Source organism: Dreissena polymorpha, chromosome 7 (assembly GCF_020536995.1).
Source record: "Dreissena polymorpha isolate Duluth1 chromosome 7, UMN_Dpol_1.0, whole genome shotgun sequence".
Classification (NCBI taxonomy): domain Eukaryota; kingdom Metazoa; phylum Mollusca; class Bivalvia; order Myida; family Dreissenidae; genus Dreissena; species Dreissena polymorpha.
Window position 1 is genome coordinate 78,860,799 of NC_068361.1, and position 8,710 is coordinate 78,869,508.

Below are 8,710 nucleotides of genomic sequence, written 5' to 3' on the forward strand. Positions count from 1 at the left end.
CTGGTTGAGGCGAAAGGTGTCGTCGCTGATTAGCCTGTGTGGACTGCACAGGCTAATATTGGACGACATTTTGCGCACATGCATTAAGTTTGTCCATTAAGTTAAATCTCACCGAATTCGTAACTTTCACAGCCAAAAATCATCCCATATCATATCTGTGTAAAGTATGATAGGCCATTTTGGCTTTCAATACGCGAGTTATTAAAGACCTTGCAAGACAGATACTGCAACGTTCGTCCGATTTCAATGTACAATCTCGGAAATAAAAGCACAAACTCTGCCTCTTTAGTTGACAAGAGACGAAAAGAAAAGGAACAAGAATATAATAAAACATCTCAATTTTGTATTCTGTTTTCCATGTATAAAATGTGCCGTTCAATTCACAACAGAAATTGAACAGGTGTCAAAGATATCGTGATTATATTTAACACATTCTAAAAGCATTTGAGCCTCGTTCTGGAAAAACAGGGCTTAAAGCATGTGCCCGGAATTCCCAGAGCAGGGTTTATTTATAATAATGTAAATGGCACAAAATCATCTACAACGTATAACTTTAACAGAGAAAGAAAGTAGGTAAATAATATACATATTTTGCAGATCGAAACAATAAGGCAACATTTGTCCTGAATTGCTTGTCTGATTGTAAGGCAACAACCCATTTGATTAATATCTATATCTATAAAGCAAGAACAATGACACTAAACAATACAATAAAATTCTCGTGAAAATACAAGGTAAATGTAGATATTTGTAAATTCCGAGACACATTTTGACAGATTGTGTGTTTAAAATGTATACATAAATTTCAACATATATTTAAACATGACAATCTCAATACAAATATACAACATTGAACAAATAACTTTTTGATAGATGGCTCAGGAGGAATGATGGTAAAAACACAAGGGTAACACAAGTAGGGGAATGTTAAAGGGTAACACAAGTGGGAGAATGTTAAAGGGTGACACAAGTGGGAGACTACTGTGGGAACATGTTAAAGGGTAACACAAGTGCAGGCATGTTAAAGGGTAACACAAGTGCAGACATGTTAAAGGGTAACACAAGTGGGGGCATGTTAAAGTACATATCAGTGGGTAAATGACAGGTACTTGATTAATTGTACAACTAAAGAAGTAACTGTTGATAACTTTTTAACTTCGGAATGATTTGAAGCCCTGAGTTTATTTGTTTATTCAACAACATACCTTCTAACATGTATTAATTTAAAGGCTGCATTGTATATACAATTAAACAAACCAATACACTATACCTGAATATCAAACTGTGAAATAATAACAACAGATCTAAAAAGTGTCAAAACACCTATAAATAACAAACTTAGCCATTTAAGCAGACAAATAAGACTTCATATAATGGTATTCATTAATATTTTCTAATATAAAAAATAATATGTAAGGGTTATAGGTAAGGTATTGCATAGGTATGGTACAAGTTAACCAGAAATAAAATAAGCTTTTTCATGCCATGCCATTTTCACAAATCAACAACAATTCTTATAACAAGACCACAATATGATATGTCTTCGTTTGAAAGAGTTATTTATTACAAATGACAATCCTAGAGTTTAACTAGAGAAATTAGATTTTTAATTTGATTCAATGTATATCTTTTAATAGATTGTAAAAAGCATATACCAGTAAATATATATTAAAACAAATACTTCAGTTAACACAAATAAAGTACAACAATATTTGATGAATGCCCATTCATAGGCAAAATCATACGTATAGATGCATCTAACACATATAACAATCATACATATAGATGCATCTAACACATATAACAATCATACATATAGATGTATCTAACACATATAACAATCAAACATATAGATGCATCTAACACATATAACAATCATACATATAGATGCATCTAACACATATAACAATCATACATATAGATGCATCTAACACATATAACAATCATACATATAGATGCATCTAACTCATATAACAATCATACATATAGATGCATCTAACACATATAACAATCATACATATAGATGCATCTAACACATATAACAATCATACATATTGTAATGACCCACCCCCACACCCATTATATGCTTAAATGCTTTATTGTTTACTGTTATACTTACGTGGAATGCAGTTTCCAAAGTTATACTACTAATGATTATGATGATGATGATGATAATTGCACTTACCTTGTTATTCGTGTAAGGCTTGCAATGTCCATTGTTTACATCCTTTTAACACAATAATCCATTTCATTTCCATGACTTATTCCGTAATACCACGAATTATTAACTGCACTAACAGAACTATTAGTATTATGTGTATTGTTTCCATTTCGATCCTGTTGTTTATTGACAAGCCATATTTATGCATTATTATGTAAATGTTATGCATAAATCTGACCTGTCATGGCCGCTATGACACAGAATTTGCCAGCATCATTGTGGATTCTGACGGATTCTGTTGGATGATTCCCGAGCTGTCAGAATCCTATTGGTTTATTGTTATTATGCTGGCAGGCTGTCATATGGTCATTGGTCAGTTAAGGTCACGTGGGCACTTTCCAGAAAGTATATAAGGGCGCTAGAATTTGAATTTGACAGCACAACTTCCATCTTGGTAGCTCCACTTGTCTGGGCAGTAAAGTGAGTAAAAACATCTTGGGTAACTAAAAATAACTTGTAACGTGTTTCCGAGAAAGTGTCCACCAAACTTGTCTAATTTTGCAATAACATATTAAACCTACTAAATAAATATATTATTTAAACTGCCGCCAGTCTTGTTGTAAGAATATAACTCACAAAGAAAACGAATAAACCCATCCTGACGGACGCCACAATATAGATGCATCTAACACATATAACAAGACGTAAATGAAGATGATAACAGAGTTGATACTTACTGAGTAGCTTCCTACTTATCTTTGAAAAAGTGCAACCTTGTTATAGTGAAGTTAAATCTAACAAGTAAAAAGGATATCTAGATGCTTAAATGAAAAGTCCCATTAAATAACGGCTGTGCTTCCATTCATTAGGGGTGGTATTCAAAAGACATCTTAAGTAATTTCTTAAATAATTTCACTTAAGGTCAAAATTACAATGTTTTGTATTTCTTTACTTAATGAGGAAATACATCATTTTTTGGTATTCCTAAAATAACATTGACATAATGAAGTTATTTTCATGTAAATTTTGATGCCAAACAATTGCAATATGAAATGAAACACTTAAAAATTTATCCCACTTTAAGGATAAGAATACAATTTAACTTAAGATGCTTCTGGAATACGACCCCTGAGCATTTAAATAAATGAACAGCCCTCTGGGAAATTGTATGTGCCTAAAGGGTCGATCCAGATTAGCTTGTGCAGCCCTTACAGGCTAATCTGGGAAGACACTTTTTGCCTAGACTTTATTTTTGTTAAGAAGAGACTACCTTTTATTTTCTTTCCAATTTAACAGAAAGTGTCGTCCCTGATTATCCTGTGCAGACCCCAGGGGCTAATCTGGGACCACACATTACACAATGCATTAAGCCCTGTTTTGCTAACAACTGGAGGGCATCCGAACATGTCCCCCATCTTAAGCCAGAGCCAGGCAGCGGCGAAGAGCCTTGGGAGAGTTATATTTCCCATTTTGAGGATTGCGCCGAGCTTGGTGTTTGGAGCCAGAGGAGCCGTGTTTTATTCCTAGCATCCAGTCTTCGAGGAAAGGCGAGGCAGTTTTATATGAGCCTGGACGAGTACGAGCGCCGCGATTATTGTACGTTGGTAAAACGTATGAAACAACGATTCGGCAGCAGTGTACATGAATCGAAGTACCTTGGGATGTTGGAAAATAGACAGCGCCGGCCCGGAGAAGCATCATCTCTCTTTGTGACGACATAAGACAACTCACAAAGAAAGCGTACAGTCAATTGAACACACAATCACAGGACATTGTTGCTTTAAATCAACTGTATAAATAATTTCACCCGAAATGAAGTGTCGCTGTATCGACAACAACTGTTCCAGTATTCACGAGGCCGCTGCAGTGATCGATAAGTATGAGTCGATCCTCGGGTATGATCAACAAAGATCCAGCCGTGTCGAGCCGTAGACACCAACGGCATAGACCGGAAGTTGTCAGGTCTCATTAAGGGTCTCGACTCCCGCCTGGAGCGTCTTGAAAGCGTGTCTCTGGCAAGATCAACGCAACAGTCACCCAAAACAAAGAGCGAGTCGCGCAAGTGCTTCAAGTGCCGCTCGGAAGCGCATCTCTTCCGGGACTGTCCTCAGCGTGAACGTCAATCGTTTGGCGAAGTTTCTCGAAACGTTCCTGCACATTTGTCTCAGGGAAACGGATCACGGTCGACCCAGTAGGTCATGTGTCGACTGAATCCAATCAAAATCGGCCTGCTGGGAATGTAATTCGCACCGGTAGTTTTTCTGATAAAGTTTGGACAATGGTTTTTTACGTGTCAGGCAAACTTGATGTTCAAGAAGTAGAATTTTTAATTGATTCCGGTGCAACATGCTCCATTTATCAAGTACCGTTTATCAAAATATGCCTAAGCTTTCAAAATACTTATTAACTCCATTTGCAACCCCTGTATTCGATGCCGGTTCAAATCAAATTAACTGTCATGGCCAAACTGCTTTAGAAGTTACATTAAATGGTTGTAATTTCAACATCGAGGTCTTAGTTTGTGACATTTCGCAAGATGGCATAATAGGCCAGGATTTTCTCTTGAAATATGTTGAAATTATTGATTACAAAGCGGTAAACTTGTTACCCATTGTAATGAGATCCCGTGCTTTGTGGGCTCTGAACAATCTTTTTCATGTCGCGTTATTGTGCGCAGGACAATTGTAATTCCTGCCAATTCCGCAGCTTTTGTATCCGTCGGCATTTCTAATAAAGATAAACTGACAAAGTACTCGCTGGCGGAACCTATCGGCTCTGCAAATCCTCACTGTCTTATGTTGCCTGGTGTGTTAACTACAAACGATAGTGACCTTAAAATTAATTATGTAAACTGTTCCGACAGCTCTGTAACTTTACACGAAAACCAATCAGTTGGCACTTGTGAACCATACATTGATCAAGAAATTTTTAATAAGTTCAAGTACGATCAGTGACACCAACTAGTGAAAATAAATTGTAACCCCAGTAGAACTGATTTGCCTGAGCATTTAAAAGATCTTTATGATAGAAGCTCGAAATTTCTAGCTAAGAAGAGTGTCATCAGTAGCATTATTATTATTAAAATACAGTTCTGTTTTTGCAAACATTCTAGTGACTTGGGAAAATGTAACCGGGTACAACATCGTATTAATACTGGTCAAGCGCTACCAATTAAACAACCGTTGCCGTCGATTACCATGGCAAAACAGGAAGCTGAGCGAAATGAAGTCAAGAAAATGCTCGAACAGGATGTCATTGAAGCCTCCAAAAGTCCTTGGGGCCTCTCCTGTTGTCATTGTAACAAAGAAGGACTCTACCGTTAGGTTTTGCTGTGACTACAGGCAACTTAATGATGTTACCGTTAAGGACGCGTACCCCTCTTCCTAGAACAGATGCCTGTTTGGATTCATTAGCCGGTGCGACCTGGTTCAGCCAAATGGACTTGTGTTCCGGTTTCTGGCAGATTGAAATGGCACCAGAGGACCGTGAAAAGACGGCCTTTGCCACATCACTGGGATTGTACCAGTGGTGTATGTATGCCGTTCGGCCTCGCGAATTCTCCATCAACCTTTCAACGTTGCATGGAGGATGTTCTACGCGGTTTGCAGTGGGTTAGAACTAGTCCTCTACATGGATGATATAACCTCGCCAGCAAACACCATCTCTGAAGGCCTGGAGCGTGTTTGTCCCGTATTTTTGACAGACTCGTTGATGCAATCTAAAGTTAAAGCCTTCCAAATGTGCTTTCTTTCAAAAGAAAATAACTTTTTTAGGCCACATAGTGTCTGAGGAAGGAGTTTCCACTGACCCGGAAAAGATAAAAGCTGTCCATAGTGGCCGGCCAACGTCAGTCAAAGAAATGCGAAGTTTTCTTGGTCTTGCCTCATATTATCGACGTTCTGTGGAAGGTTTTGCTAAAATAGCTCGACCTCTCCACAAGTTATGTGAAAAAGGTATTAAATTTTGTTGGAATGAGGACCGCAAATAGTGCATTTGAAACATTAAAACAGGCGCTAACGTCAGCACCCATATTAGCTTATCCAATAACGGGATTATCATACATAATAGATTGTGATGCTAGTGACTTAGCAGTTGGGGGTGTATTATCCCAGGTGCAAAACGGTCATGAACGTGCAATTGCTTACATGAGCAAAGGTCTTAGTAAATGCGAGAAAAAATTATTGTGCAACAAGAAAAGAACTTTTGGCCGCCGTAATGGCTTCAAGAACTTTTCCACCCCTACATATATGGTCAGAAAAACATTGCTTAGAACTGATAACGCAGCTGTAAGTTGGATCAAAAAGCTGAAAACCCCGTCAGGTCAAATGGCAAGATGGTTACAGGAACTAGAAACATATGACTTGATGTTGTTCATTCGGGCTGGGCTCAAACATACAAATGCTGACGCTTTAAGTAGACGACCATGTTAAAGTTGTGAAAAAAGACAAGAGAATTTAATAATGAAGATATGGACAGTGATTGTGATAATAATTTAATCATAAACCAAAATAACAGTGTAACTATACGACAATCAACAAGACGCACAATAGTTATAAATGGCTGGACCCCTGATGACCTTTTAGTGGCCCAATTAAATGACCCAAATATTAGTCCTATTCTTAATGCTAAGACAAACCAATTAGATAGGCTTCATGGGATCAATATCAGATGGTACTTCTTTTCTTAAAACACTTTGGCGCATGTGGGATAGACTTAAAGTAATTAACCAAATATGTATTGTATTTTCATAGAACACGGAAACTGGCTTCGAACAAAATTTACTTATTGTACCGTAACGAAACGAGATGAATTATTAAGTATTCGCATGACATTCCGTCTGTGGACACTTGGGTTTAGAAAAGTCCTTACATAGGCTTAAACAATCTTTCTATTGGCCAGGTATGAAAGAGGATGTTTATAAGTATATCACTAAATGCGATAAATGTGCATGTTGTAAGTCTAATACAGCTCCTAAAGCCCCAATGAGAAATTATATCAATGGTGAACCAATGGAGAGAATTTCCATTGACGTGTAGGTCCTTTAAGTACAACACTGAAAGGCAACAAATATATTTTAGTAGTAGTGGACAATTTTACAAAATGGACGAGGCTTATCCCCTGCCTAACCAAGAAGCAAAAAAACTATTGCTGATGTTTTAGTAAATAATTTCATTTGTCGGTTTGGTTGTCCTCAACAAATTTTAAGTGATAAAGGGACACAATTTCACTTCACGCTTTTTCAAGATATTTGTGATTTCTTCACATCGACAAAGTAACAACAAGTTCGCTTCGACCCCAAAGTAATGGTTGTCCAGAACGATCAACAGAACTCTTCAATCCATGTTGGCCATTTTTGTGAAGATGACCAACAGAGATGGGATGAGTACCTTCCACAGCTAACCATGGCTTATCGTGCTTCCGTGCACAGCAGTACTGGGGTAAACTCCCAACAAAATGGTGTTTGTGGCGTGGCGTAGTACCCTACCAGTAGAGGCATTTATCGGGTCACCAAATTCTTCAATTGAGGCACGTGATCCAGAGTCATATTGTAGCCAGTTACAGACGGTCCTGGTGAGCTGTCATACAATTGCGAGGAAGTCTCTTCGTAAGAACACAGCATATCAGAAGCGTCATTATGACATCAAGGCGAAAAAGAGGTCTTTTTCGGTCGGCCAAGCTGTTTGGTGGTAGTAACCCGATTCGCGTATTGAGTCTGGTTCGAAATTGACCTGTAAATGGAAAGGTCCATATGAATAACAAGGAAAAATTAGACGACATAACCTATTTTAGTAAAGAGTGGACTAAAGTTAAAGCCAAAAAGGTATCACATAGACAGATTAATTCCTACAAAGGAAACCATTCCATCTGGTTTGCTCATTCTGCAATTAGTCAAGTGCCAGATTTCGAATATAAATAAGAATAAGTAATATGACTTAATTTTTATATCACTATATTGTGTGTCGGTTTGATCAAAATATATAGTTTATGAGCTGCTGCAAAAGTGGGGAGAATCAGCTAAGTTGCTCATGAAGTTGTGGTGACCGTGTAAAGGCACCATAGTTGTGATGATATGGGCTATATATCACATGTTTTGATTTGAATGGGCCTGCGCAACCAATTCGTTATCGGTTATTCTTTCATATTTTAAATAAATATGATGTTTTATATATTTGGAGCAGACGTTTCAAAATAGTGCTATTAAAAGTAATTAGTCGTTTTTAGAGTAATGTGTGATACTTTGAGTACTTGTGTTGCCTTTTATTAGGATGGTGGACACTTTTCGTTGATACCTGAAACAAATAAACTTGCTTTTTGCATATAACATTTTGATTTGTGTGTGAACTATATCTATGTGTACAATAGCATGCAATTTGAACAGAACATTATTGGCTGCTGTTTAAACATTCAGACATTTGTAAAATTCTTAAAGTGTAAAACACATATATTTGAGTTATGGAGTGTTATGTATAAATGACTCATATAACTTTTTTTATGAAGATGAAAATAAGTAAGCGAGAACATATAAAGTAGCAAATTTCAAACTTATAA